This window comes from Amblyomma maculatum, chromosome 8 (genome assembly GCF_055883805.1).
Source record: "Amblyomma maculatum isolate TAMU_Amacu chromosome 8, ASM5588380v1, whole genome shotgun sequence".
In the NCBI taxonomy this organism is placed as follows: Eukaryota; Metazoa; Arthropoda; class Arachnida; order Ixodida; family Ixodidae; genus Amblyomma; species Amblyomma maculatum.
Genome location: NC_139351.1, coordinates 127,731,287 through 127,745,571, shown reverse-complemented (window position 1 = coordinate 127,745,571; position 14,285 = coordinate 127,731,287). Strand labels below are relative to the sequence as shown.

At 46.9% G+C, this 14,285-nt stretch overlaps 1 long non-coding RNA gene across 1 annotated transcript in view; it reads right to left on the bottom strand.

Moving 5' to 3' along the window:
• LOC146182521 (uncharacterized) overlaps positions 1–13,938 on the bottom strand; it is a 202,997-nt gene extending 189,059 nt beyond the window's left edge. Inside the window, exon 1 of the long non-coding RNA XR_014700065.1 lies at positions 13,889–13,938. This is a non-coding gene — a long non-coding RNA (uncharacterized LOC146182521). The remainder of the gene's footprint in view (positions 1–13,888) is intronic.
• Positions 13,939–14,285: the final 347 nt, after the last annotated feature.

The window sequence follows — 14,285 nt, the reverse complement described above, 5'->3', positions numbered from 1 at the left end:
ACAGTAAACGTTCCACTCCCCTAAGCAGACTCGTGCCAGTACTGGGATAAACTGAGAGCCGGATTGCGTCGACTTCGTTACCGGTTGGCAGTGGCTGTACTGGTACACTACATCAGAACACACCACCACTGCGAGGCGGGTTAGTGAAAGTGCTTCTACCGTCTGTGCTAAACGCTTCAGTGAAATGTGCTTTCGTCCGCCGCAAATGGAGCTAAAGACTCCCAATTAAGACTGATGTCTAGTGCTGTTGTCGGCGAAAGACACAACTTCGCGGACAGTACAGTCGTGAGAGTGGTATATATTCACTTAGAGCGATTCCTTGTTTAGACACATCTTATGCACACGCCCTACTTAGGCAGCGCGCGCATATGACCGTCTCTGTAGAAACAGCCACTAAACCGACACAATCTCGGACATTGGTGGCGAAAGCCCGCCGCACACGCGAAGGTGCGCAAACATTCATGCCGCTATTAGGCGACGACTTCGCAGCGGCACTTCCATCACGCGGTCCATGATTCAAGACGCGTAGAAGACCCGCGCTCTCATGTACGGTGGGGCAAACATGCGTTAGAGCGATTCAGAGACTGAAATCGTGGACTCCAGTACTCCAGTGTATGCACGCTCGGCACAACGAAGAGCTTCGGTAGGACGCGTCGCTCCGGGCGCTCTCTAGCGCGCAAGCTGCCGCGAGTTTGGGGCGTAAATAATTTGTCCGCGAACACCGACGGTGCATGGCCGGGCACTCTCCTCACGAGTGAGATATTAACGAAGCTCTTTCCGGCAAGGCAGGAGGCGCCACTGGCCGCCGTAATAACAGTGGGCTGTTTATACCGCTGGATAGGATTCTCGCAGAGTTTATGTTCCGAGGTGGGCGCTATACAGGCTATGTCGAGAAAGTAGAATATACTACGGAAGGTTACACCAAGCATGGGGAAGATTGTTCCCTCTTGGACATCCTTCATCCTTAGACGTTGGGCGCTGTAGGGAAAAGTAGGTTCCGCACCGTATAGGGTCGTAACAGCCACGCGGTTCAAAGTGGCATCACGGCAGAGTATAGAATGCGGCCCTTGGTCCACGCATTATTGAATAGCCCCTATAAATCGGGATACCTATAGGATTAGCGCGGGGATTTCCGCAGTAAGGGAGCGATGATACGTGGGCGTGCCCCCGGGTGATTTCAATGAATTCTTCCCCGAACAGCACGATGTCACGAAGCAGCTAATCTATACCTATGCTCCGAAGAGGTCGCCCCATGTACGAATTTGAGATGCAGTAAGACTGGGGGAAATCGGAAAAAAAAAAATACGAAAGCGACCGAAGCAAGCAACGATGATCGCTCCCCTCCGCTCGTCTCTCTGACTTGAAGACCAAGACGCCAATAAGGTCTCCATTTTTAATATCCGCATGGCGAATGTCACGCTTCAAACCGAATCGAAGGTTCGCTCCGGGAATGCGATATGCCGAGTGTCCGTATGCATGTCTGAAGTAGCATGAATGATTCGTCGGAGATGGAGAAAGTCAGAGGCTCGGTGAAGAGATGGTCCGTGCGCGTGTCGCCGAAATGGTCCTGCATAAATGATGTCACGCCTTCATCCGGCGTGGATGAGACCGCTAGAGGCAATACGGCGTTATTACAAGGGGCTCTGCATATGCCGGAAGGCCGGACCGCCGTAAAAGTGAAACTGCGAGCATAGCATTTATGCGCTGGTGGCTGGAAGTATCACGAATGGTGCCGTTGGCTGTCAGTATAGATCGTATACAACTTCTCATGTGAAATCTTGCGGGAATATTTCCTCTGCCCTTGCATACCTTGGTACATCTTTATTGAGTGTCTGTTTCGCGTGTATTCCACGAATTTGCATTGAAGTGAGCCGTCCTTTAGTCCTACGAGCGATCGATCAAGTGGCAAAATTAATTCCACGGCTCAGCAGAGTAAACTGAGATGTAAAAAATATATATATATATAAAAAAAAAACAAGAACCACAATAGAAACTATATACGGGTGAGATGTGCAGACAAAAAAACAAAAGCTAAACTTAGCTCGACGTTGGCGCTTTCGCGGGTTCAGTTCTCCGCATTTGGCCGCCGGGCGCCGATTGATCGTGGTCCGGTCTTTGGGATGAGCTCACAGCCGACCGTCGGCAGCAATTGAAAGTACACAAACGACTCGCTTCTATATCCTTCCGTTCCTCCTTTTTCACAGGCGCCCAATACTTAGTGAAAGGCGCTGAAAACAACGCTTACTCTTCTCAGCCGGAACGGCAGTCTCGAGTCCGAAAGCGGAAATCAACGGCACAGCCGGAAGGAAGAAAAGAAACTCCGGGGCAAAAGGAAGGGCTCCACCATCGCGTTTCCGTTGCCAGCCTTACCAACTAGTCTGCTGCTGCTCCAATTGGGGCAAACAGTAGCGCGCCCCGTCGCTCTCTCTCCGGGGCTCCCCGGCGCGAAATTGGGCCGAGGGCGCAGACCGATGGTCCTCAAAATGAGATTGTCGGTTCTCCTCGGTCTGCTCGCGCCAAGGCGCGTGGCGTGCTCCTCCGTTCTCGGAGTCCGCGGCCAGGTCCACGGAAGACGGTCGTCGTGTTAGAGCCATACTGCGCGAGGTGCAACTTCAACGAAACAGCCCCGACGTGTGTCGCCAAATATGGCGCGCTTAGCTGTAAATCTGTAAGTTCCAGCACCGCAGCAGGAGCAAGGTTTGACATAATCTGTTCCGGATTATAGATTTGTGAAATCGCCCAAGAGAATATATAGTACACAGGAAAATGAACGCACAGTATAGGCTTTACAAAACGCGATGTGGGCTAGTCTGTATCTTCGTCTTTAGAGGGATTTTGCAGCCGCATGTCATCCTGAGTTCAAGGGCCACCAAGTGTGTTTCGTGAGCCGCTCAGATGTCGTTGCTGCGCGAGCTATGCTGTGACAGAACTGTGAATACGCTTTGTTGAGCGGCCGGATATGCACCACTATGTACAAACAGGGCACTACCGAGGCATTATACGGGCACCTATCTTTGTCTAATTCAGCCAAATTAGGTACCTTTGTTTCCTTCGGGATCGGGCAAGCACACGTTAGTGTATAGACGCCCAGCAATTATGATCGGCGTATAGTCTCGACAGACTGTAGGCCAACAAAGCAGGGGTGGTAGAAATGATGGCAAATCAGTGAGGTTCGTCTCCTCCCTTCACCGCCGTCCTTTGTGTGCTGCGCAAGAACGAACATTAGTACAGACAGTCCGCCAACTGCGTGTACAAGGAAGAACACTTGCAAGGCGGTCTTCGCTAGGCTGATTGAAGACCATCAACAGAATATAAAGAATAGAATAGAACTATGAAAGCAGCATTTACAGAAGGGACAGGAAAAAAAGGAACAAACACATACACTGTGTTTGTCCCTTCTTCTCTGTCCCGCCTGTAAGCGTTGCTTTCGTCGCTCCTTTTCAACACGAACCAACCAGCCCTCTTCTTAGTCACTAGCAGAATCATGAAAGCAGAGAGGCCTGTAGCGCTATGTTGTACTATGCTTGAACGTTTCAATTAGGTTTTGTCATAGTACGTTATGTTACATGCAGTTGATTTTCCGTGTTCCGAAAACTTCCGCGCGCGCGAAGCTTCGCCAAGAAAAAGTTCGCACAGTGCGCCACCTCACGTGCGCTTGCCCAGAAACACTGGCCCGAGTAATAAGTCGAAATAAAGCGCTGCCGGTCCCACCAGGGAAGTTGTTTCCCGCTAACGACTGACCCCCTCCACAACCACCGAACCGACCACTCGTTGTACCTCTATCTTCCCGGCACCATCAGCAAAAAGCCTGGAATGTTGTAACGCGGGTATAGCAGTGCCACAAGCCAGAAAGTGGCTGATGAGCATTCCGGGTCACAACTATAAGCAAACAACTCTTTATCTGCACTCAGTTATTCCAGTACACAGCAAGCGACGCTCTGGCTACGCCTCGTAAGCTCTGCTGCCACTTCCAGCTCACTGTGGCGTGTTCGAGTCGGGCAAAGGAACGGTTTCGGCGGAAGCACAGCTCCTTGTCATAACGACTTCAGCCGCCAGAGATTGCCTTTTCACTCCTTCCGTTCGGAAGCCGTTTTTCTGGTTGGCATGGTGCCTGTCTCGAAAAGCAAGTTCACTAACCTCGACCTCGGGCGCCTGTGTTGTGGCGCGCAAACCATGCACGGACTGCAAAGCTCCCAGAACCCCCCGTTTCCTTCAATGCTCTCGCGCGATATACGCCTTACTCTGCGCGGGTAATGAAGCGAGCTGGCACCGTCTTGGCGGCGAGCTCTCTCGAGACGCCTGACAGCACTGGATCGTTCTACAGAACATGTGAGCGCCATATGCGAAAAAAGAAGGGGAAAAGAAAACACAACGTCGCGAGCTGTCGGCACCAGGAACGTCAGGAGAAAGCATGAAATATATCCCGCTTGTATTTGTGCAGTTCGCGCTCTTCCGAATTGCCCTGGACGCGAGCAAGCAGGACTCTTTCTTCCGAAGTCACCCCAGCCCCCCCCCCCCCTTCTCCAGTGCGCTTTTGGCTAAACAAAGCTCTTTTGATGTAAACGCTCCCAGACCTCCAGTTTCAATAATTTTGGACGAAACAAAGTTTCATTTCCAACTTAACCTGTGACTTTAAAGTCGCACGACAAATTTTCGAAGAAAGAAAACAAGTCTTGATTCGTGGACGCCGCTTGCGAAAATTTCGCAACAGCTACAGGCGCAGTCGATATTGGGTGAAGTTTGGAATTGCGCAAGCCCAGTCCGCGGAAAGCATTCTTTCTCATCCAAAAGGATGCCAACTACTCTTTGTTGACTTCATAGTGTCATCTGAATTCGAAGCAGTAGTTCCTTTTTCAGTGATTCCCGAATCTAAAGAAGTTTTCGTTGCAACATTGGGCCACAAATTAGAAGTCGGCAGGCTGGCTTGAAAGAGTTGGAGTGCGCGGGGAGCAGGGTGGGGTGGGATGAGGTGCTGCAGATGGAGAGAAAAGGGGGGCATCAGTGAAATTTTCTGCATTTCGGTTATAGAACCGAAAGGGCACCGACCCCTTGCGGAACAGGGCTACAATCGCAATCATGGGAGCGCGCACCGTATGTTGCACCTGGTGTGGATGAAAACACGGGAATCCGCTTAACTACGTGGGGATGAGCCAAGCCCTTTCTGTTATCTTGTTTTTCAACGCCTTTCCTGACCGCAGCGAACATTTAATTCACGCTGTGAGATTCGGAGTTAGAACAGAGAGTCTCACGTCTTTCTTTACTTCAATTTTTTCTCTCTTTCGAAAGTGTCTTGCGATGTCCCCAACGCTTTCCCAAAAGACCCCGAAGGCACGCGTCTGACGAAACGCGATGGCGCGTCCTAACGAGATTGCGACAAACGTCGGGGCTGAGGGCGACAAACTTCCTTTTCTCAACGTGCGTGGGCGGCGACGGCGTTTTCTCTGCACCCAGTAGATCACACCCTTGCCCGCGGTAGGAAACCTTGGACAGTCCCGCGGAGGGAGAAAAAAAGAACTCGCAGCGCCATCTGAGTGCCAAACAAACAACTAGAAATGTGAGCCTGAGGGCGTACAAGAAATAACAGCGGCAAGCGAAACGAGGGCGAGATGTCCCGCATGGGACAACCAACGGCGACAGAACGAATTGCCCCCAATTTGCAAGTTCAGAAGCCGCCCGCCCGAGCGCGCCTCGCGACAGCAGCGCCGCCAGCCAACACTTTTCGGTACGAGGCGCGAAGAAGCAGGGGGGAAACGCCCTTGACTTACGAAATCCCGAATATCCAGGGAAAATAGAATGTTCGGAGAGAGAAAAGGCACATTCGGTGCGTTGTCAACCGACCGGATAGTTGTGCAGAAAATTCAGTGCCGACGAGCACTTACGCTCGGTTTAGCAAGAGTGCAAAGACGTGTTATTGTTACAAATGGCACCTCCTTTTTCTTTTTTTCCTTTCTTTTCTCCGAAGAAGCGAGGATTTCGAAAGCACAGTCAAAGTATATGCCTTAGCGAATGGGGTTTCTAGCAACGCACGTTAATGTTTTATTCAATCGCACGAGTCCCGCGCACTCGTTTTAAGCTATACGGCTCTCCAACTAACGGTATAAACGCCCCGTGGTCACCTTTCGAAACAACTTTTCTCAGTTGCTCGATGAAATAACGTTGAATTAATGATCGCGCTGGGCTGCGCTCGAGGTGGATCTGTGAATTTTAACGGAAAGTTCGAAGCGAGAAATTCCTTCGGGCAATGGCGCCTCCAAGCGTGTGATATACTGCACCGCACGCGAAATAGCATGCCAGCGTGGCGGTGACTTACAACCTGTGTTATGAAGCCGATTGTGACAATAATGGAGCGACGCAAAAAGAAAAAAAGTGTTTTCTCAGCCAATGGGAGCATCAATTATTGATGTGGTACTTTCTCCACTGAGATATGAGCCTCTGTATTCACTGTGAACAATTCTAAAATTCTCGGTCCATCAATAAATACAAAAAAAAAAGAATAATCATTAATATAAATTTCACTTTAAGCTTGCAAGTCCATAACTTCGAACGTTTCTGTAATAGCTAGCCCGGGAGTTATAGGAAATTTAGGAAACTGGGAATTGGCGGTAGTTTCAGCAAGGGAATGTTGTTGTCGTTCGCGCTTTCAGTGTGCGCTAGATGACGTCATCCATAACGTCACTGTGTGAAGACCAATAAACGCGGCGGACGCCTGTACATGCAGTGAGACCCAACGATAACGGAGCCATGGATCCGGAGTGAGAGCTAGTTAACGGCTAGAGCTGCAAGCGTGCTTCTCCTTTCATTGCATTCATGAAAAAGAAGTCATGAGATATATCCAACGATTTCAAGAAAGCGGTGTTTACATTGAGGAAGAGTATAACTGTTCTCGCCATTTGAAAGCTCGCGGCAACCTTACAATTCTAATTTTCCGCCATGAAAAAGTGCGGGTCATTTGCCACCAAAACGCTTCTTCGCAAACTTGTGCATTCTGTACACAATCGCTGCACTTGTTTTTGTTTGTTTGTTTTTCCATGCGCGAGTGTTAGATCCGCCATATCCGAAAAATCTGTTCATTCGTCCGGCTTGAGATTTGAGAGGCAGGTGGCGAAATGAAAAGAGGGAACTTCCCCTCTTTCCCCGCACCTTAAGAGAACAGGGAGAGGAAAGGCGAAGAGAGGGTGAGAGGGACGGGTGGCGAAGTGAAGGGAGGCTTTGAGATTGCTAGATTAGACCGGGAAGGAGGAGCGGGAAACGGCATGTCACACGCGGTGAGGGTGATTGAGGGGCTGGACCCCACTACCTGCTCACACGGTCTGAACCCGCCAGCAGCATCTGCGGCTTCTCCCGGAGGCAAGAACAATGCTAATGCCTACACCGCCACATCTATACATTTTGTAAAGCTAAAGCTTCAATTCTCAATTATATAATGATGTACTTTTTTGTCTAAGCTGTCAATGTATGCCTTGTAAGCAGGGGGCTCGAAGCTAAAGTGGACACTTCAGCTTTTTCTTTGATTCCTCCGTCTTCGTTTTCTTTTTTTAGCAAAAGCTTTTACTGTTCCCCTCCTTAGCTTCTTTGCCGTGTGCGCCTTATGCGCGTGTTTGTCCTTGAAACGAGGAGAAACCACATGGCAGCTATGACGTCACTCAGCCGCCACCGAAACTGAGGTAACCACGCGCTCTCCTCTGCGTAGTCACGTGACAACCATGACATCACTCAATCGTAGCTACGCTGGAGCCGTGGTGCTCGCTGCCTATATAGCCTCCGCCCTCCGTTTCCATCTATTCCATCTATATAGATCAGCACACAAACATGCGGACACGAGTAGAATGGACAAAATTTCGAAGAGAAACAATCACCGCGCTTTAAAAGAATAGCCACACCAAAATTTGGCTAGGGTGCTGCATTTTGATCCGCAGCGTATTACATGACATCAACGCTAATGGAAATTGTGTGAAAAAGGTAACTGAACTGTTTCTCTCGCGTAGTTTGTTTCAAACGCCAAACGACGGCCGTGACACTATATAGTAGCCATACGAGAACTAGATCGATTCGCTCATTTCAATTTTTATCCAGTCTTACACAAGGCTTCCCAGGAGATGGAATTGAAAAAATATGATAAGCAGCGATTACACCACAGGCTCTTATGGCACATGTGACTTCAGCACGTCTATGACGTCAGAGCCATCGTTCGCTTGTTGAAACAGAATCTGCATGACAGAAAACTTAACTATACCATGTCGTGACTCGTGTAGAGTGCGGCCTTGAGTACTATCGGAAGGCAAAAATCATCCATGAAAAGTTTTGATGTCAGCTATATAAATACACTCCTGCTAAAATAAGTATCATTCAACCCCCTACAGGAAACCTACACCCACTCAATGAGGTGAGACGTACATGGGGAGAGCTCCGAAATAAACCGATCTCCTGGTATCCACCACGTGCTCAGAAATTCGAGTACGCAAGCGAGTTGCGCTCGCAAATGGTAAATATGTGATGTCGTCTTGCGACGCGAAGAAACAGGGCCGTATACTGTCGCAAGAGTTGCTATTTTCATGAATCCAGAATGCCTTGGAGATTTCACCATCACTATGATGCCGGCATCCGCTTACTATAGACAACCGAAACTGTTGAAACAAACCGGCAGATGTTCGTTACTTAATGCAATGTCCAGATAGGTCAATTCCAAAGTATTTAACCGCTGAACTTTTGTTTTTTTGGTGGGGGAAGGGAGGATTAGGGGGGGAGCGCTTGGACGAAAGATCATTTATCATGCATTTCGCATATCGCCCTTATGCCATCCCGTCTTGGCCCTGTTTCAATCCCAGATAAAGTATGCGTCGACAGATGACTGTGCATATGTCCCAAGCTGAGCCATCATTCCATCAATTTATGCAAGCCCGCCGTCTACCGAAGCAACGGAAGGCTAAAGTTTGTTACGCCACTAGCACAAGCGCACGGCATCAACGAGCTTGCACAACCCGATCCTGTGGCAGATCGTCTCCGCGTGTTTACCGGCCGCAAATGTGTAGCGACGGGAACGTCACGCTTCCAGAAAGAAGACGTATATAGCTGAGGGCGACACGAGAAGTAAAATAGCAAAAAGTTTTGGCGCCCTCTATACTGCACATCATGGCCCAACGATGGCCTCCAAGAGTCTTGAAAGATGAAGCAAAGAACAGAGTGTGGTGGGCGGGTGCGCCGGAGACGCTGCTCCGTGGCACGCGAACCGACGATCCACGGTCCAACAAAAACCAGGGCCATACATACACTGCGCGACAAATATGCGCTAGAAAATTCTCAGAAACAAAGGAAGGCAAATGCCAAGCGGTAAAAGAAGGAAAGAGGGGGGGCACAGCTGGCGACGAAGGTCATTCAACTCAACTCCCCTTCCCCCCTCCCCGCCACCACGGCGCAAAGCGAAGCTGCTCGGGCAAGTGGGCCCTGGACCCGCGCACCAGTCACCGGGCGTAAACCAGACCTGCAGTCCAGGCACAACTGGAGACACGTGCGCAGGGCAGAGAGGCACTCTGGAAATCGGTCTGCCTAAAACCGAGCAGCGTTGGGTAAACTGCCAGTAGGCCTCTAGGCACGGTAACTTAGTGCGCTCCTTCCCAAGTATGCTTTTAATGCGATGCAACACTATACCGAAACGCTATCTTAAGCTTTTTAAGACGCTAATGCGTGGTAAAATCTGTGAAGAGACTGTAATTCCATTCTCCGGACTGCTCCGTCGCTGGATTTGTACCTTAAGGTAAATAACACAAACTCAAGCACCTTCACTACGTTGATTGGTGTATTATATACCGAAAGACCTCGATCAAAACTTAATTACCACTCCCCCTTCCTCCCCAATACAACTACCAACCGCACCCCAGTGCTTCGTACACTAATAAATATATCAGTGCTGTGATAATGGCGCGCACATGGTGTCGAAACATTACCGGGCACGCGGATCGAGATGGAAGGTGCATTTTGAGTCATTGACTTCACGCAGCCTGAAATGGAAGCCTGCACTTATGGAATAAGAGCGTGCCACGGTGCTTTTCTTTTGGACTAATTACGTTGGTATTCGCCCAGGCTGTATTTTGCCTCTCTGACTTGACTGCCCCGTAAACGTCTGAAGTTCGGTGGGAAGAATTTACGGGACCACCATGTGTTTGAATACCTTACATACGGACAGCACAATCGTTATGAGAAGAGACAAGGAAAACTGGAAGGCACGGTAAACTGATTACAAAAGATTCTGCTTAGCTGACTAGCTGTTGGGGAAATAAGTACTGGAGGCAAATATAGGGCACTGTAAGGTATTGCTGCACAAGCTGGTAGAGACACCCGAAAACCGTCTTTTTTTTTTCCTTTGTATTTAGTAGCTTAGGCCTAGTGTATACGCGATTCCATTTAGACTAATAGCCGTGCACGTCAATGCATAATTATTCGAGGAATCATATTTTACTTTAAATCTCGAAATTAAACGCTTCCCTTTTGTACGCAGGATAGCGGTGATTCCTGTTCTTTTGAATAGGGAATCTCATTCCACTCACTAGGACTCGTCGTAACCTTAGCGACCGCTGCACGCTACTAGAGTGGATCGAGGCTCGCCTGATGTTGATCGAGCACAGGCGCGACCCGATCGCTGCCTCGCGTGATTCGCGCACCCGCAGCCGGAGGAGCTCCGCAACTCGAGCGGCTGGAAGACCTGGTCGCCGCCGCCTCAGTTCAAACGCATAGGTATACATGTATAGTACTATACGGACTAAGCGTGCAAACGTGATGACCTCTCTTTTTCTTCATTTTTTTCGCACTTTGTTTATTGAGTGCGTGTGCCGATAACTTTCCAAGGTCTACGCAGGTACACTTTCGAAGCATGCGTTGATGTGCGACCGTCACTGAAGACGGAACGAAGAGGACGCAGAGACACAGTTCACGATGCGGGCCAAGTGTCGCAGCACTAGCATGGTGGCAAGGGTGCATAAAGATATATAGCAAGCAAACTCGAACTGATTCCGAAACTTTACTTTTCACCTTCTTTTACTGTCAACCGTGCACCTTATAAGACTGCATCACTTGTGCATATGGACGCGCTCACGCACGGATCGTTGGCTGTCAAAAACTGGATTCATTTTCTTCGCGTAGCAGCCACTTCCTTTAATTAAGGCACCCAGTCTGCTGATTATAGTGGATTCTGGCAGACGCCTTATTTTTGAATGTTGAAAAAAACGCAGTAATATAAAACTTACTTGGTCTATGAAATGTCAAACCTGTCATGCCTCACCTTAAGGGACGACACGCTGATTAACATGTTTAGAGGGGAATGCGATTACCAATATAAATCACCCCTGATTGCCAAATCTGCCGTATTAATATGTATGGCAACTTACTGCGGTTGGGTATCCACGCTTGACCCGCTCGTATCGTAATAATCAGTTATTATGCAGCCAGCCTGATTTCACTTCAATTCTGACCCTTCTAGTAGTTCTCAATAACTCAAGTAATGAACGCACACCCCTAAATTTACAGACTTTTTTAAAAAAGAAACGAAAACTAGGCGATTAAATACAGTAAGGTTCTGCTGACCGACCACCCAAAGAGAATATTTTTGCGCTTCTTCTAATAGTAATTTCTTCAAACTGAGGCATCTGCTTCGGTCAATAAACTTCGGAATGAGCTGCCTCGTAACACTACCCTAATTAATCAATGCTGTTCATTTTTCGCCTCGTCATCTTCTCTCCAGCCACGTTTCTTGGGTTATTGCGTTCATGTTTCGTACATTAAACGATTCCCGTAACGTCATATACAGAGGATATATAAAAAAGAATTATCTAACTACGTGTTCGATTCTGTGTCAATGTTGTTATCGGTGGTGAAGCATACACAGGAACACAGCGATGTATATTGGAAATAATGGAAGAAGGAGGGCGAGCTGAAACGAATAAAGACACGCAAAAAAAAAGAATATGCAAACATGTAAAAATGATGTGAATGATTTATATAGCAAACGCGCTCTCAACGGCCTAAAGATGAAAAACATCACTTTGTAACAACTTTGTAGCAGAAATAAAAAAGATAATTAGGACTTAGGGTACCGTCATAGCGAATTAATGAATCCTGTGACGCAATATGTTTCTTGTTGGCACAGCAGCGACAAAAAGATAATTCGACAGGTACAGGTTCCTAATCGCCAAGCGTAGCAGAAATATAACCAAAATTTTCACCTGTCTATGCGAAGTCATTCTTCTGTTCCATACTGGAGGAACTGTAATATTTCGGCATTGCTAAATCTTCTCTAAACAAAGTAACACATAGATATAATATAGGGTGTTTCCACGTAAGATCGAACAAATGATGGTCGGTCGACCTTTTATATCTATACCAAAATTTTATATATTGTTGCCTGATGACTGGAAAAGGAGATCTCCCCTTGGTTCTGCTGTCAAAAATTTTTTTTGAGGCACAGGGAATTATTATTTTTTTATACTTCTATATTACTTTACTATTTATGATCATGTATGACTGCTGAACAACCCTGTACTACCCTCCCCCCCCCCCCTTATGTAATGTCCCGAACGGGACCTTTAAGGGTTAATAAGTGATGATGATGATGATGATGATAACCAAGAGGTGGAGTGCTGCGCTTATCTTCTAGGCTGTTTTGGTCAACTTTGATTATGAATTACACAAAATATGTTAACGTTAGGTAGCTGAAAATTGTTTGACTACATATATGCATGTTTTTATTTGTATTCAGGTAATTTTCGTTTTCCTGGGTAGTGTAGATGTGTTTTTATAATATTTCTCAAGATTGGTCCAGGAAACGAAATTTTACCTACTTTGCAAGCCTTGATTTCAAAAAGGTTTATAGCAGAGCGACAATAATTCCACACTATGTTCTGAGCATAGTTACCTTATAGCTTTGATTTATATAACGTTTCAATAGAGAGATACGATTGCGCTAATTTGAAGAAAGCAGCAAACATTGAAAATTTCCGACAACAATTAAAAAAAACATTTTTGATATTTTTTCTGTACTGTTGGGTATTTTTAAGAACCTGAAATCCAATCCTGCTTGCATTTTCTACGCTTAGCGGACAAGAAGTCGTACCGACAACAATTGCAAATTCTTGTGTAAGGGTCTTATTGGATGAAGCACCGACCACCTACACCACTTGTGACCGAGCTTTAATGGTACAGCCAGCTATGGCGTCTAGGAATGAACACACAGCACGTTGATGATGATGATTCACAAATGAGAATGAAGTTCCATAAAACGAAGGGTGATGAGTAATCACAGATATTGATGAAGTTCGCGATAAGTGCTCACTATATCTATATATATATATATATATATATATATATATATATATATATATATATATATATGAAGGAAAGAAGCCAACAGTCGGCGAGGCCAAGGAAAGCATTGGGGATTATGTTTTATGTCTTTTTTTTTATTTTTTACTTGGATAATCACATAAATGAGTAATGCAATCTGCTTAGGGGAAAGATAATTAAACACAAAGTAGAAGAAAAAACAACGTGCCGATGGTGGGGACCGAACCCACGACCTCCTATATATATATATATATATATATATATATATATATATATATATATATATATATATAAAAATTCACTCAGTCTAGTGGAATACTGGGATAATTTGAGAAACCAAGCTAAGACTACGCTTCAATGTTCATCTTAGCGTACACGTCTTTTGACGACCCTCGAAAAGCCTGCTTTTAGATTATGAAGACAGCCTCCAGGAGCTCCGTGTATAAAATAAGGCATTCGCCGCTGATCCTGCAGTACAGTGTTCAGTAAGGTCTTGGGTTTCTACGTCTTATGTGAGAAAGTTCTATTGTGCGAAAGGAAGTCGTTATATGCCACTCACTTGTTCATGCGGGCTCAGTGGTCCCGAGGCATCTCGCAGCTCCCCTGAAAAAGAGGGATGCCAAAGCTTTCATTTGATTTGAGCATAGGCCATTTAGTGCTTCGTACTAAACATATCTAACCCAGCAGAGCCCACCAGGATTAACTTAATAAGAATTAGTCCTGGCAGGGCTATAAAGATTTGCATCAACAAACAACCAACATGTACAAGAACAGCAAGAGGGTTCTTTTTCGAAGTGCTCTCTAAGTGTTCTCGTCTTAATGTTCTAGTTCACCTCAATTGCAATAAACTGTTTTGTTGTTGCGGCTGTTTTGCTTAGAACCAAACTTAGCAACTTTGCTATGCGGCACCAAGGCTCTTTTTTCTTTTTTTCTTTCGACGCTGCGCGAGTTGAAAA